Source organism: Thermobia domestica, chromosome 18 (assembly GCF_964235325.1).
Source record: "Thermobia domestica chromosome 18, izTheDome1.hap1.1, whole genome shotgun sequence".
Classification (NCBI taxonomy): Eukaryota; Metazoa; Arthropoda; class Insecta; order Zygentoma; family Lepismatidae; genus Thermobia; species Thermobia domestica.
In genome coordinates this window covers 109,289,355-109,304,392 of record NC_137471.1, presented here as the reverse complement: position 1 = coordinate 109,304,392, position 15,038 = coordinate 109,289,355, and the positions used below count along the sequence as shown (strand labels likewise).

The 15,038-nt window shown below is 35.0% G+C and overlaps 1 protein-coding gene and 1 long non-coding RNA gene across 3 annotated transcripts in view; one reads left to right on the top strand and one right to left on the bottom strand.

Moving 5' to 3' along the window:
- The window catches only part of LOC145676002 (uncharacterized), a 358,531-nt gene that overhangs the window by 67,900 nt on the left and 275,593 nt on the right, over positions 1-15,038 (top strand). The gene's annotated exons all lie outside the window — the stretch shown is intronic.
- LOC145676004 (uncharacterized) overlaps positions 1-15,038 on the bottom strand; it is a 128,305-nt gene that overhangs the window by 68,184 nt on the left and 45,083 nt on the right. The window lies entirely within an intron of this gene.

Here is a 15,038-nt window from a genome sequence, read left to right as displayed (position 1 = left end):
ATAATAATAATAATAATAATAATAATAGAGAAGTGTCCCGTTAATAACTAACCATCATCGATCTTGGACACACTCGATCTATACCACAGGTCTCCATACAATGATACTACAAGTATCATGCATATGTAGGATTTGTGAATACCGGCTTTCTAGCACTCGCGAACAGCTTTTCGGACGGGGATTCAAAGAGAAAGATCAAAGAAACCTCGTCCAATAGCGTTATAGGAGAGGCGAATATAGATGGAATACAGTGCAAGCACGAAAAATCAGAAACAGAAAAGTATGTATGGGCACTGCCCCGCAAATCTCGCAGCACCCAGTCCTGGGCACAGACCTCAATCTAGTTCACCCGTTCCCATGCAATTATTCTACAAGGAACATGCAATGGTGTGAGATTGTTAGTTCCCGGCTTCTAGCACTCGCGACAAGCTATCTACCAGTGTTACGGAAGAAAAAAAGACGAAGAAACGGCGCCTAATACATTTCAGATATTATTTGATTAGAATTCAAGAGTATTTTGTATAGGTTAAAATTCCATCCTTCGTTCTCAATAGTTGTATTCATGTTCATAACTTTAAAAGAATGCACACTCCAAAGGAGGGAGGGGGAAAATGAACACATTAACCAATATTCCTGCATATGGTTCAGTCCTCTCCAAAGGAAGAAGGAAGATTTTTCCACTCAGTGTCAAATAACAAAACAACACAAACCATCTGGAGTTTCTAAGTTACCCTTTTTTTTTTCCAAGAACTTTCTTAACTGACAGAGAGAAATATTCACCCCTTTGGTCGAGAATTGTCAGCTAGCTTTAATTTCTTGGCAACACCGGATTTCGGAGAAAATATCTGTTTCCTACCATGTAGTAGGAGGAGAAGGCTAATAGGTCAATTTTCCATACCTTCCCCAAGGTTTTTAAGATGTTTCAAAAAGTTTACGTTTGTTTATTTATATATATATATATATATATATATATATATATATATATATATATATATATATATATTCTGCGGAAAAACGGTTTTAGGGGACAAAAGCTCCAACCCAAAATTTGAAAGTTGACGCCCGAAAGGCAAGAAGAAGTAGACCAAAGTGAATGAAATTGTGCACAGATATTTTAAACGTAAAATGAGGGCATACGTGTTTCGTATTTTCCTAGGGGTAAAAGAAAACGGTTAGGTGGGGCACAGATCTTTCCAAACCGTTGATTAGGAAATACTAAAAGTGGAAACAAGTATACGTCAGAAGTTACTACAGGATATAGAGAATTGGATCAATCCATATGAAGTATTCCCTTTAAAATAGGGGTTTAATTTTTTTTTTTACACTATTAGCATATTCACTGGAAGTTCAAAACTTTTTTTTTTTTTTTAATTAATACCAACTCGTTCGTGAGTAGGGTCGTTTATGGTTGGACACCGCGTACTAATTAGTGACTGCAAACGTTATGATAAATTTGTATATCTTAAGACTGTATTATTCAAAAACATTGCAACAAGCACCATTTTCTTCAGCACTTTGTGTTCTTTAATATTTCTCTTTGCATCAAAAGCTTAATTATTCTCCAGGGTGTCTACTAAAATTCCAAAATGGAATTTCGTGACTTTTTCGTGACCTTTTCTTTACCAAAGCATAAAATTTTACAACACTCCCAAGAGCGAATTTGGGTGCGAATTAGGCCGAATTTTCATCCGTGCGATAGAAGCGTGGTTTGCTTGCGACTATACACAAAATCGATAAACGCGGTGGTGAATTTTGACGTTTTATAGAACAAAATTTTTCAATCTGTATTTACATTTCTACAGATAAAAAAAATCGTGACTCAAAAGCTAAATTTCGTGACTTTTTCTTGATTTTCATGACCGTTTTCTGATTTCGTGACTTTTTCATGACATTCGTGACTTTCGTGACCGATAGACACCCTGATCTCTGATATGGGTCAATCCAAATGAAATCGACCAATGATGGTTGCTGACAAAAATTTAGTTTTTTAATAATTTTTACCTAAGTTTTACCACATTTAGGGAGTTTAAAACGGTATTCATTTATTTTTTAGCCGTGTAGGTTTTGTCGTAGCGGCCATTTTGTATAAGCGCCTGAGTGCATTTTGAACTTTTTAGTGCATCCCGTTAAATGCTGTAACTTTTTAGTTTTTAACGACAATGAGTTCAAACCAAAACCATATGAAAGATAATGGAATGGACAATATTCTTTGTTCTGTGCACAATGAAACGTGCTTCAGAACGTCGAGAAAAGAAGCTCTGAACATTGAGGTTGGAAACCTAGAAATGACCATTTTGAAACGAAATAAATGAGACTCACCTTCAATTATGTGTTTACATAGAGACTAGATAATAGACAATGACCTAAACAAGTATCAGATCTGAGAACTATATACTTGATTTTTTGGAAATTTTAAAACATTGCCGATTTTCGAAAATCGTGTATTTTTACCATTAAATATCTCAAAGTACAGAAGTGAAAAATCCCAAATTTGCACAAAATAGACGACAGTTACGCAATAACAAGTGGGTAAAATTGCATCACTGAAACTCGAGTAGTTTCTGAGTTATAAGGTTTTTCTTCACTGGGACTTAATATCATGAAGCGCCATTGGAGTGAATATAAACTTTGTAGCTAAAGTCAAAATGTTAAATGTTAAATGGATAAAGTATGCATAATTTACGAATTGACAGAAATGTTAAGTGGGTAAAGTATGCATAATTTCTGAATCATATTTGTACAAAAACGAAAGTCGTCTGTTATTTCTTTCCTGCCTACAGCGTTGCTGTTAAGACATCAGTGAGGTAAATAGTTGACTAATTAGTGTACAGACTTTGGCACTGATAATTGAAAGTACGACCTGTAGGAGTTGTGAAATCTGTGGGTGTGAGTTTCCGGCGAACTTTAGTGACTGGCACCCACACTTTGTCATTCGTACATAGTTTAAAAGAGGTTCTTGGGCCATAGGGATGAAATAAGTAAACAAAAAATCGTCATTTTCCTAACTGATGTCTTCAATTTCCCCAATCCACCATTTCTGTCATAAATACAGACTACGTTATCATTATGTGCAAATGACAACATGCTATGTTCTGAATGTACTGCAATCAGTAAATTCATCTGATTGTGAGTATTCATAACATCTGATTTGTGTTTTCGTCAGAGGTACAAATCTATGATATGATCTGGTATTAATAATTCTTTTACAAGTAGCAAATCTCGAATTTCTTGCTGTTTGACTGCACTTCTGGTGAAACATAGATAAATTGTATGCCTGAGATACTATATCAATACAAAACCTGCGCAACTGTTCAGTTTATAAAATCACTGCGACAACTTATTTCACATCACTGCAACAACTTATAACTCAGAAACTACTCAAGTCTCGGTAATGCAATTTTACCCACTTGTTACTGCACAACTATCGTCTATTTTGTGCAAATTTGGGATTTTTCACTTCTGTCCTCCCTGAGATATTTGATAGTGAAAACACACGATTTTGGAAAATTCGCAAAGTTTAAAAATTTCCAAAAAAAAAAAAATCAAGTATACGATTGTCGGATCTGAAACTTGTTTACTATCTAGTCTCTATGTAGAGAAAGAATTGAAGGTGAGTCTCATTTATTTCCTTTCAAAATGTACATTCCAAAATGGTCATTTCTAGGTTTCCAACCTCAATGTTCAGAGCTTCTTTTTTTGACGTTCTAAAGTACGTCTCAATGTACACAGGACACAGAATATTGTCCATTTCAAAATGTCTCATATGGTTTTGGTTTGAATTCATTAGGTTTAAAACCTAAAAAGTTACAGCGTTTAACGGAATTCTCTGAAAAGTGCAAAATACGCTCAGGCGCCTATACAAAATGGCCGCCACAAACAAACCTGCGCGGCTAAAATATAAATGAATACCCGTTTTCAACTCCCTAAATGTGGTACAATCTCAAGTAAAAATTAAAAAAAAAAAATAAATTTTGTCAGCAACCTTTGACCTGGAAATTGGTCGATTTCATTTGGACTGCAGCATATCTGAAAATTACTTTCAAAATTTAATAAATTCCACTTCCTACACCTGAAATGTATAATATAGAGGTGTATTGTAACTCTTACTAATATCACCCATAGTATTAAATACTTAACCTTGGCTATTATCTTAGGGCTACTTAAGCCTAATTCCAATTGAAATTCAATTTTGGACAGGTTACTTTATTCTGTTTCTCTTTTTGTACAGTTATCGTAAGACCCTAAAATGAAGTTAGATTTTGATCTTCTATCAATCGTAACATTTCATTCTTTTATTCATCCATGTCGTACATTATTGGTCAGAGACCAGTACATAGGACTTGTCAAATAATAAGAAGACATTTCAATATAATTGATATTACATTATTTTACAAACTATCACCCAAGTATTCATTAATATTATAATATATTTTGTTACACAAAAAATAAATAGTTCATTTTTGAAATTCCGTATGTTTTTGATATCCTTCAAATAACTTGGGAGCTTATTAGACAACTTAGCGGACATAGGAAGAACACTTTTTTTTGGTGCGCACACAGTTTTGGTATGCTGTGAATATGTTATTCTTTTGTCGTGTGTTGTATGAATGTACATTGTCAACATGAAAACTACTTTCATTTCTCTTTATGATACTTTTGTATATGTACAGACAAGGCACACTTAAAATTTTATTTGAGGGAAAGACCCTTTCGCATGAGGACCTTGATGATAGTTTAAAAATAGATCTTATTGCCTTTTTCTGTAGACGGAAAGTAGTATCACTGGAATAGGAGGCTCCCCAGAAAATTATTCCATAATTTAACAAGGATTGAAACTTACCATAGTACAATAACAGCAAAGTTTCTTTTGACACTGAACCACGTAGTCTATAAATGACAAAACAGACACGGCTTAATTTGCTGTTTAGCTCAGTAATATGTGCATCCCATGTAAGCCTATTTTATGCTTATTGTTACACCTAAATATTTAGTGGATATTTAATAGTCTACATCAGTTGAATTTATCACAATGGGAGGTACTGTTCGAGGTGTACATGAGTGATGAAAAGTTAGTGCTTTTGTTTTCTTTGCATTTATCAGCAGTTGATTCTGAGATGTCCATTTTATCAAACGCTCCACAATTTGTTTAATTTACTTTCTAGTTCAATTGTATTGTCCGCTGTTACAAGGACATTTACATCATCAGCATATAGTACAATATGTTGGGGATACATATATTGAACAAGATCATTTATGTAAAATAAAAATAGAATTGGCCCAAGAATTGAGCCTTGAGGAACACCAGCTGAGATAGTGGCGGTTTTGGATGAAAATATGACTTGCTTATTGTTAATTATTTTTTGTATTTTTACTACTTGTTTTCTGTTTGTCATGTACGAGCGAAACCATTCATGTACTACACCCCTAATACCATATTTCTGGAGTTTTGCCCGTAGAAGAGAAAGTTGAACACTGTCGAATGCCTTGGAGAAATCGACAAATAAACCTACTGCATATTATCCCTTATCAAGTACTGTATAAACCTCTTTAATAAAGTTAAACAACGCTGTATCAATTGATTTGTTTTTTTGGAATCCATGTTGAGAAGACGAGATTAGGCAGGATATAAAATTTCTCAAGCGCGATAACATTAGTGATTCAAAAATCTTCGAGAAAACAGACAAAATAGAAACAGGCCTATACTTTTGAACATCATAAGTATTTCATTTTTTGTGCAAAGGTATAACTTTTGCAGTCTTCATTCTGTCGGGGAAAACGCCTGATTCAAATGATACATTTACAAGAAAGCATAGTTGTTTCACTATTAAATGCGCACTCTTTTTTATAATTAGGGATGGGACTTCATCTATACCTGCAGAACGGGTACTAGAAAGCCTTTTGATACAGTCCAACAATTCTTCTTCAGTTACCGGAGTTACATACATACTATGCTTGTTGCATGGAATATTTGGCTCTACAGCGAGATTCGACTTTCCAAGTGGTAAATTCGTATTAAGAAAATATTGATTAAAGACTTCAGTAATGGCAGCAGGATCAGCGAAAGAATTATTTCTATAATTAACTTGTGATATTTCGCGTATTGGAACAGTCTTTGATGAATTGTTTATTACGTTCCACGCACCTTTCATTTTGTTTTTGTATCCGTGTATTATAGTGTCACTGTGGATTCTTTTGGCTGTTTGAATAACATTCTGATATATTCTTTTGTATGTTTTTATATGGGAAATAACTTTAGCTGGTAAATTAACACAGGTTTCCTTAAGTTTATTATAATATATAAACTTTTGCTTTGAAATTTTTATTCCTTGCTTGACCCACTTCTTCATGTTATTAAGTCCTTTCCGTAACTGTAATGGAAATACTATGTTAAAATTATGTAAAAAAAACATCAACAAAATAATTGAATTTGTCATTAGCACTAGGTAAGTTGTACAAGGAGTTCCAAGATTCACGAGATAATAGAAAAAAAAAAATTATTTATATTTTCCGTTGAAAATAATCTGGTTCTTCTCGTTATCGGTTTCGGACTTTCCTTCACCAGTTTCTACAATAAATGGCTTCATGATCAGAAAATCCTAATTCAATAACTTCAAACAAACATTTAAGATTACTTTTTTGTAATAATAATTTGGTCGATAGCTGTCTTTCCTTGACGAGTAGGTACGTTAATAATAGTTTGTAGTTCATATAAATTTAACACATCTGGAAACAGATTTATCAGTTGAATTCTTTAACCAATCTATGTTTATATCCCCACAGATAACTACACTACTAAATTTTCTACGTAAGTTCGCTAGAAGTTTCTCAAAATTTTAAAAGAAAATTCCTAAATCACCAGAAGGGGTTCTATATATACACACACAACACAAATATTTAACTCTTGAAGTTTTGATGCGACTACCTCACAATGCATTTCGTCGCAAAAATTCCGAACGTCAATCTCAGTTGCATGCAAATAAGAGCGAGCAAGAATTGCGACACTACCTCGACTTTTGACTGTACGAGAGTAGTGAGTAATAATGTTAAAACCGTTTAAGCTAACCATATTAATGATATTTGCATCTAACCAGTGCTCACATATACAAAGAAGCTGTATATTTGAAAAGTCGATTTCCAACAATGCCTCCAGAAGATCAATTTTGTTCCCTAAACCTTGCACATTATGAAAAAGGTAGTGTAAAGAGTTAGTATTTCCTACCATAAAAAATCATTGGATAAAATCTTACGCATTCTCTTCCGTCGTTCTATCTTTTGAGCATTTTCAGTTATGTTATTACAATCTTCTGCTTTATAGATTGAACTACTTGGCCTTTGTATTAAGCTAATCCTATCAATACGATCTACTCCTACACTACAACACTCTACGTTAATATTGGAGTGATCTTGCATACGTTATTGCTACTGTCTCTTACTACAGGTCCTAGACTTTCAATATTGTCTAACGATGCTTGCCATGACACTTGTCGAGACTACAGATGATGATTCTACAAGTTCAGCAAATTTATTACACATTGAACGTTTTCCAGTGTTGTTTAAATTTAGTCCGTGTCTAGTAAAATTATCCCTTTCCATAAAGTCCAAATCAACGTACCTTATTGCATATTTTGGAAATTTTGCTGTTTGTTTGTTTTAAATGTACATTAACACAGGACATCTAAGTCATGTCTATGTGGAATACCTGCTACAATTACGTTAGTGTTATTTAGACACTTGTACAGATTTACCACAGCTTTGTTACCCTCACCACGTGCAACATCGTTCCCCCGCCAATGATTATTAGTGTGTCTTTCATACTCATATCCTTGCATAGTGAACCACAGTCTCTCATTGTTTCACTTATGGTGGAACCCGGCTTCGTGATACATGACACTTCATAACTGTTGCTTAATACGTCTTTTAAGAGAACCACTGTGTTTCTGGCGTGACTGTCCCCTAGAATTAATATTTTCTTATTTGCACTTGGTTTGCTATTTTTCTGTCTAGGGTAAGGTTTTCCCTCATGCATTGTTTTCGTAGGTATGTGTACCGTTTCTTGTTTCCCTTGCACATTTTTTACTTTTCGATTTTGATTTATTGTCACTTTGATATCCAGTAGCTCATACCGGTTTTTCACGGGAATTTAGTATTTGGTTTTCAATGCATCCTTTGTTTTGGCCTCACTATTTTTCAACCTTGTAGTTTTATTTACACTACTGCTACTACATCCTGCCTGCGATTTAACTTCTTGAGTAGCACCTTGCACTGCACACTTAACCTGTTCACTTATTTGTTTTACATTAGATCGTAGTTCAGCATTTTCGGTTTTCAAATAATCCACTTCACTTTTTAAGACACACGAATCTTCATACAATATACTCAAAATTTCAGATGCAGTACACTCACATTTATCATTTTCTGTAGTAGGCCTACCTCAATTGTCATTTGTTGAATTTAAAGCTCGCATATTTTCTGGGCTGAATTGCGCAACAACTTCCATTTTATTTTATTCTAGCAGTGTTAAGTCTTACAAGAGAGTTTACAAAATAAACTATAGGAATATTATTTCTAAACCTAAGTTATAGCTAGGCTTACAACATCTTCACCACCACCATGGAAGACCGCGGTCTCCATTACCCCAAAATCCAAACTATTTATTCAAAATTACTGCATACCAACTTAGCAACTCATTTTCAAAAGCCCTGACACAAAACTAAACACTTTCCGCCATAAGCATAACTAACTTCCCAAAGAAGGTGAATTATCAGTTGATTATTATATCTACATACTGTACTGTGATATGATTTTGGATATGTATATTTAAAAAAATGAGAGAGAGAGAGAGTTTAGTATACTATTGTAAAAATAGATTTAAGTAATGCTTCGTGAAAAATAGGAAATTTTCACTTTCCAGGAAGCGAAGACTTGTAAGATTATTGTAAGTTAAAAACAAAAACAAATGCAGGTATTAATACAACAGGTGAAAGACTAAACGATATATAAACGGACAGAAAGACAAACAAGGGGAATAATAATGATAGAGGCTTCTTCAGATTGGATTGTTGTTCAGTACTAATATCACCATTTAAGAACAATTATGGATAAGGCTGTTTTACCTACTAAACTTATACCGTAAGTTAAACCTCTAAATTTTATTATAGTAAAAAGAAATCAATTTGACAAGAAGTTATATGCCAGGTCTTCCTCCGTGCAGGTTACTCATTCATAAATAATATGTAAATATATACTAGAAATTCTTGTATGTTTGTGTTAAAAAAAATACATAAGATGCATCTCAGTTTTTCTTTTATTACTACCGATAGATATAATCTATTTTAGTTATTGATAGTTATCCATTTTAGTACTTTAATTATTTTGGTATTAATTTATGTCTTAGAAACTAATTTTCATAAAACACAACATAACTATAAATTTTTAAAAATACGAAACGGTACTATGCTCATTATACCTAGAGCTACGACGCTAATACGTGTTCCCTACAATTCTTATAATTAAAAAAAACTTTTGCAGTTTGAAATATGAACTCTCTGTTGGAACATTATTTTTCCCTCAGAAAATATCTCTATATGTGGAAAAACAATTGTAAAAGTTTCAACTAGTTCATTAGATCACTTCTGACAACAATGTCATTCATAGGATCATTAACCGTATATATATATGAGACAAGTACATGACGAAAGATATTAAATATATATTTAAAACTGTTTTAACTATAATGACATTGTTGCCACAGCTAAAATCAATATTTTTTTCCGATTTATAACTTTTCAGTTTTGCTGTCGCTTTCTTCCACATCAATCAAATGCATGTTATCTTGTAGATGCATTTTCTGAACCTAGAGTTCGTAAAATTTCACGGTAAGTAAAACACGTTACGGTCTAACAATTTAAATCTGTCAAACCTGTAAACAAAGTTCTCTAAAAGTTCCCGTTACGACAGAAAGTTCTCGCCCCAAATATCTGAACGGCGGATTTTCGATGTTTTTCCCTACACTGTACTGGATTATTTGGTTCCAAAATTATTTATGTTGCAATTAATTCCGAATCGAATCTTATATTTATCCTATTACTTTGCAATTATTCAGGGTTGGCTGGTTTAAACCAAGGTGGTTTAAACCATGGTTTAAACCAAGGTTTAAACCAGCTGGTTTTTTCAAAAAAACCAACTGGTTTAAACCAAAAAACAAAAAATGTTCGTAAAAGTGTAAGTGTTTGTAAAATCTTGATGAACACACATTTGTGGGTTATCACGTTTCACTCCCGTATATTATTCGTATTATATTCAGACCTAAATTCTCCATTCATTACTCAAAAAGATTATACTACAAAAGCAACTCTTTTTTTATAAGTTTATAAATGTTTATTTTGTGATTTTTTGTAGTTATTATTGTTATGTAATTGCAATCGAAGAAAAATTCTAAATATTGTTTCGTTTCAATGTTTACTATTGATAAAATACATCGAAAATGCCGTACTTTTTTTTGTGGGGGGGGGGGGGAAGGGTCATACAGACCTCACGAGAGGCCTTTAGTGAAATAAGTATCTTTGGTATCTATTTATGTATAAATGAGTCTGAGTCAAAGTGGACTCAAATAATTCGTATCTTTATCCACTTTTCTTATTGATATGCAGATTAAGTCGGTGTATTTCTTTAATTTGGACCAACAAAAGTCGTTGTTAACTATTTGGTCTAGGAATTAATTCGTGCGGGTGGACAAGAGATGGCGCAACGAACGGAGCGTCCCACAGTTCCGTGTATCCACACATGTGTTGCAAACCCCTGTCATCGCGTATCGTTCGTAGTATAGTGCAGTGGATTAAAGCGTCAACAACACCAGTTTGTAGTTAAGTGAACATGGCTCAATTTGTGCCTGATAAAGTGTTTTTGCGGGGTGTCCTGCTGCATTACTTTAACATGCAGAAAAGTGCGACTGAAAGTCATCGTATTTTGGTGGAAGTGTATGGTGACCATGCTCTAGCTGAGCGAACGTGTCAGAAGTGGTTTGCACGGTTTAGAAGGGGTGATTTCGGCTTGGCAGACCAAGAGCAAGCTGGACAGCCAAAAAAATTTCAAGACGAAGAATTGACAGCATTGCTCGAGCAGGATTCGTGTCAAACGCAGGAACAACTTGCAGCAGCATTAGGCGTTGATCAAACAACAGTCTCCAAACGCTTGAAAGCCATGGGAATGATTCAAAAGATGTCACATTGGTTCCACATGAATTGAAAGACAGAGACGTTGAAAGACGAAAAACCATTTGCGAATTGCTGCTTCAACGACAGAGCAGAAAGGGGTTTCTGCATCGAATTATTACGGGTGATGAGAAGTGGATCCATTACGAGAACCCTAAACGAAAAAAGGCCTGGGTGAAACCAGGTGAACCAGGTCCATCACAACCAAAACGAGATATTCACTGTGCAAAGGTTATGCTGTGCATATGGTGGGATATGAAAGGTGTGGTGTACTATGAGCTGCTGCAACCGGGTGAAACTATGAATGGAGAACGTTATCGACGACAATTAATGCGTTTGAAGCAAGCTCTGGCCAGAACACGACCAGAATGGGAGAACAGACATGATAAACTTATTGTTCAACATGATAACGCTCGCCCACATGTCGCAAAACCGGTCAAAACCTATTTAGAAAATGTCGGATGGGAAGTTTTACCCCACCCGCCGTATTCACCAGACGTTGCTGCTTCGGACTACTACTTGTTCGATTGCATGAACAACGATTTGATTGGACAGCGGTTTACTTCTTCAGAAGATATCGAAACATGGGTCTCTGACTGGATCGCTTCCAAGGATGAGGACTTCTTTCGCCACGGAATCCGTACATTGCCTGACAGATGGGCGAAAGTGGTGGCTAGCGATGGACAATATTTTTCTTAAGGTATTTATGTATTTTGTGTTTGTACTACAGCTTCAATGTGTGCGTACCAACCGCACGAATTAATTCCTAGACCAAATAACTTGAACTAAATTAGTTCTTCTGTACTCCGTAGTACTTTGAAATTGTTCATATGTAATTCTGTGTAATGGTTTCATTTGTGTAACTGTTTATCTTTTTGTCCTTCTGAAATGACTCTTGACAGTTATATTAAGAAGCATGTAAAGATCAGTACAACGTATTTTTATCAGGATTCCTTCGTGAGTGAGTCGGCAGACGTATCGCATTTGTGGCCAATTAGTCCTGGTTCCGAGTTCAAATGGAGGACAATTTCTCTCGGATGTAACTCGAGAAGCGGTTTTTATTCCGCTTTAAGCTTATGTGACCACTTCCAGCATAACTCGGTTGTCGCATAATAACATCAAGGCGAAACTAACTTATTTCTGTCCATATATGATATGAATATATAGAGCAAATTATTTAAACCATAAAAACCTGGTTTAAACCAAAAAAACCTGGTTTAAACCAAAAAAACCGGTTTATTTGGTTTTTTTAATAAAAACCATGGTTTTTGCCAACCCTGCAATTATTCCTAAAACGATGAACTGTAAACTATGCATGAATAGTATAGTTATATAAGTCGTAGCAGAGCTCCTTCGTGACTAAGTGGTTTGCGTACGCACCTTTGGTGTGGGAGACCCGGGTTCAATTCCCGGCGGGAGCTCATGTGGTTCGGATTTCCCGTTAATCAGTAGGTCACGTCTCATATAGCTCTGCTGCTGAAAGGGACGTTAAACTTAAAATCAACTCATAAGTCATAGCTTTGGCCCTACACGCTATGCGGCAAACTATTGCTCGATGCAGGAAACACATTCCTAATCCTATTTGCACAGACTACACAATGCAATAGAAAATGGCACCGTCATTAAATATCATACACGGAATATGATAAGACGCGTGAAAGATAAGGAAGGTAAGTTCTTCGCGTGAGTTGTACAGGGACTTACACGAAGCAGTAAGTGAGAGAATAAGAGGTTTGTTTGATAAGTCGAAGATCAGTACAACAATCATACGAATACCAAAAGATCCATTGATGAGCTATTTGCCGCGATAAGTTTCACAATTCTTAAGCGGTTGAATTATTTGTGTTGCTCAAGATGAAAAAGTAAGATTTATCTGAAATGCGAGTGGAGAGTTTTCCTTTCCTTCACCTGTCTACGGGATGACATTCAAAAAAATAGTGTAATATTTAATAGTAATGCTAGTGTCCTGAATGCAAAATTACGACTCAAAATAATAATACCTTCAGAATGTTTACTTACCCAACTTTTCTAATATTTTACTCCACAATTCATACCATTCCATGGTATATCAATCACATCATGATATCTCAGTCTTCTTTGTGCACTTATTCTCTTCACGGCAGTAAGAACACTTGTTTTCTCTTATCTCAAATCATCAAATTTTACATCCTTCTCAAGATATTTAATAAGAAAATCCATCATCACAGTGCTTAAATAAATAATCAGTACAACATATAAAAACATTAAAACAATAATGCTTCGTCGACAAAGAATTGGATGAAACAACAAACAGACATCAAGAAAAAATTACTACTCAAAAGTAATTTGACGTCAGTGTTACGTTGTATACAGTACTTTGATGATATTCAAAATGATAAGATTGACACATAACACATACTGCTACCCCTCTGCCCGTCTCTTCTATTATTTTTGTTTCATGTCTGCGTTTCGTTGATGGACTGTCTGAGCTTTGAAAGCTGCCTTTATTAACACTGCCAAATGCGATGAAGTTCCTTCATTATACGTATTTGAGTAATTTAAAATTACATGGGCTCACTTAGACAATATAGAAGGTAACGTAAATACAAGTATCCTATCTGTAGAAAACAATCTAAGCTAACTATCGTTTATAACTCTACATTTGAATAACGAAAACTGTGTAAAGAATATGCAAAAGAGTACAGTACTTCAAGTAATTTAGTGCACAAATTACTAGTAAGTAATAAGTTGTATGTACACAGTTGTTGAATATCTAAGCAACTCCAAGTACAACTACAACAATTACGAAATTACATTTTTTTTTGTATATATTAGCTAATTCTTAATCATACAATAATAATTTTGTAACAGAGTCATATGTCATAACAAGTGCACTGGTGCTAGTTCATTTCAATGCTTTTGTGAACACGTCGAAGCTCGCTGGTTGATTTCTTACACGATGACGTTGCGAAGAAATGTTCGTCTGGTTTCCTTTATGAATTCATTTAAGCCGAGTAGGAAATCTTGAGGGAAGGATCTCTTTAATATACCCTGTTTCAGAAAGAATATACGTATTACGAAGAATTAGTTTGTCCAAACTATCGATCGCTGCGCCTTGGCTTGGCTATCGGAGAAACGAATAGTCTAGTTTATATTAATAGCCGCTAGATGTCAGTTGTCTTCTGTTTTGCTTGGTAACCGTCATATGTTTAAAATGGCTACTCCGCAGCAGAAATCATTTTGTGTTCTCGAGTTTGCGAAGTGCAATTCTGTGATTACAGTGCAAAGACGTTTCAAGTTGAGGTACTAAATTGCTCCTCCGAATGGGTGGAACATTCGCAGATGGTATAGACAATTTGTAGATATAGGATGTGTATGTAAAGGAAAGGGTCCTGGCCGCCCTTGTGTTCCTGAAGAAAATGTTGCACGAATTCAAACTCTGCTTTCCAACGTAGTCCTTCAAAATCAACTCGTCGTGCCAATTAGGAGTTACAAGTGGCGACAACAACAATTTGGCGTGTTTTGAGACGTCGGTTGGTTATGAAGCCGTACAAGTTACAGCTGTTACAAGCTCTGCGTCCTGATGACAAACACAAACGTGTGGCATTTTGCAACGAGATACTGGATGCTATTGACATGATAACACTTTTGCACAACGCACCGTGTTCAGTGATTAAGCGACTTTCAGTGTTGGTGGTCACGTAAACAAACAAAATGTTCGAATTTGGAGCCTACAAAACCCACATGTCATTGAACATGTACGAGATTCGCCCAAAGTCAATGTGTTTTGTGCAATATCCTGATCATCTGTTTACGGCCCATTTTTCTTTAATGGAAAGACGGTTAACG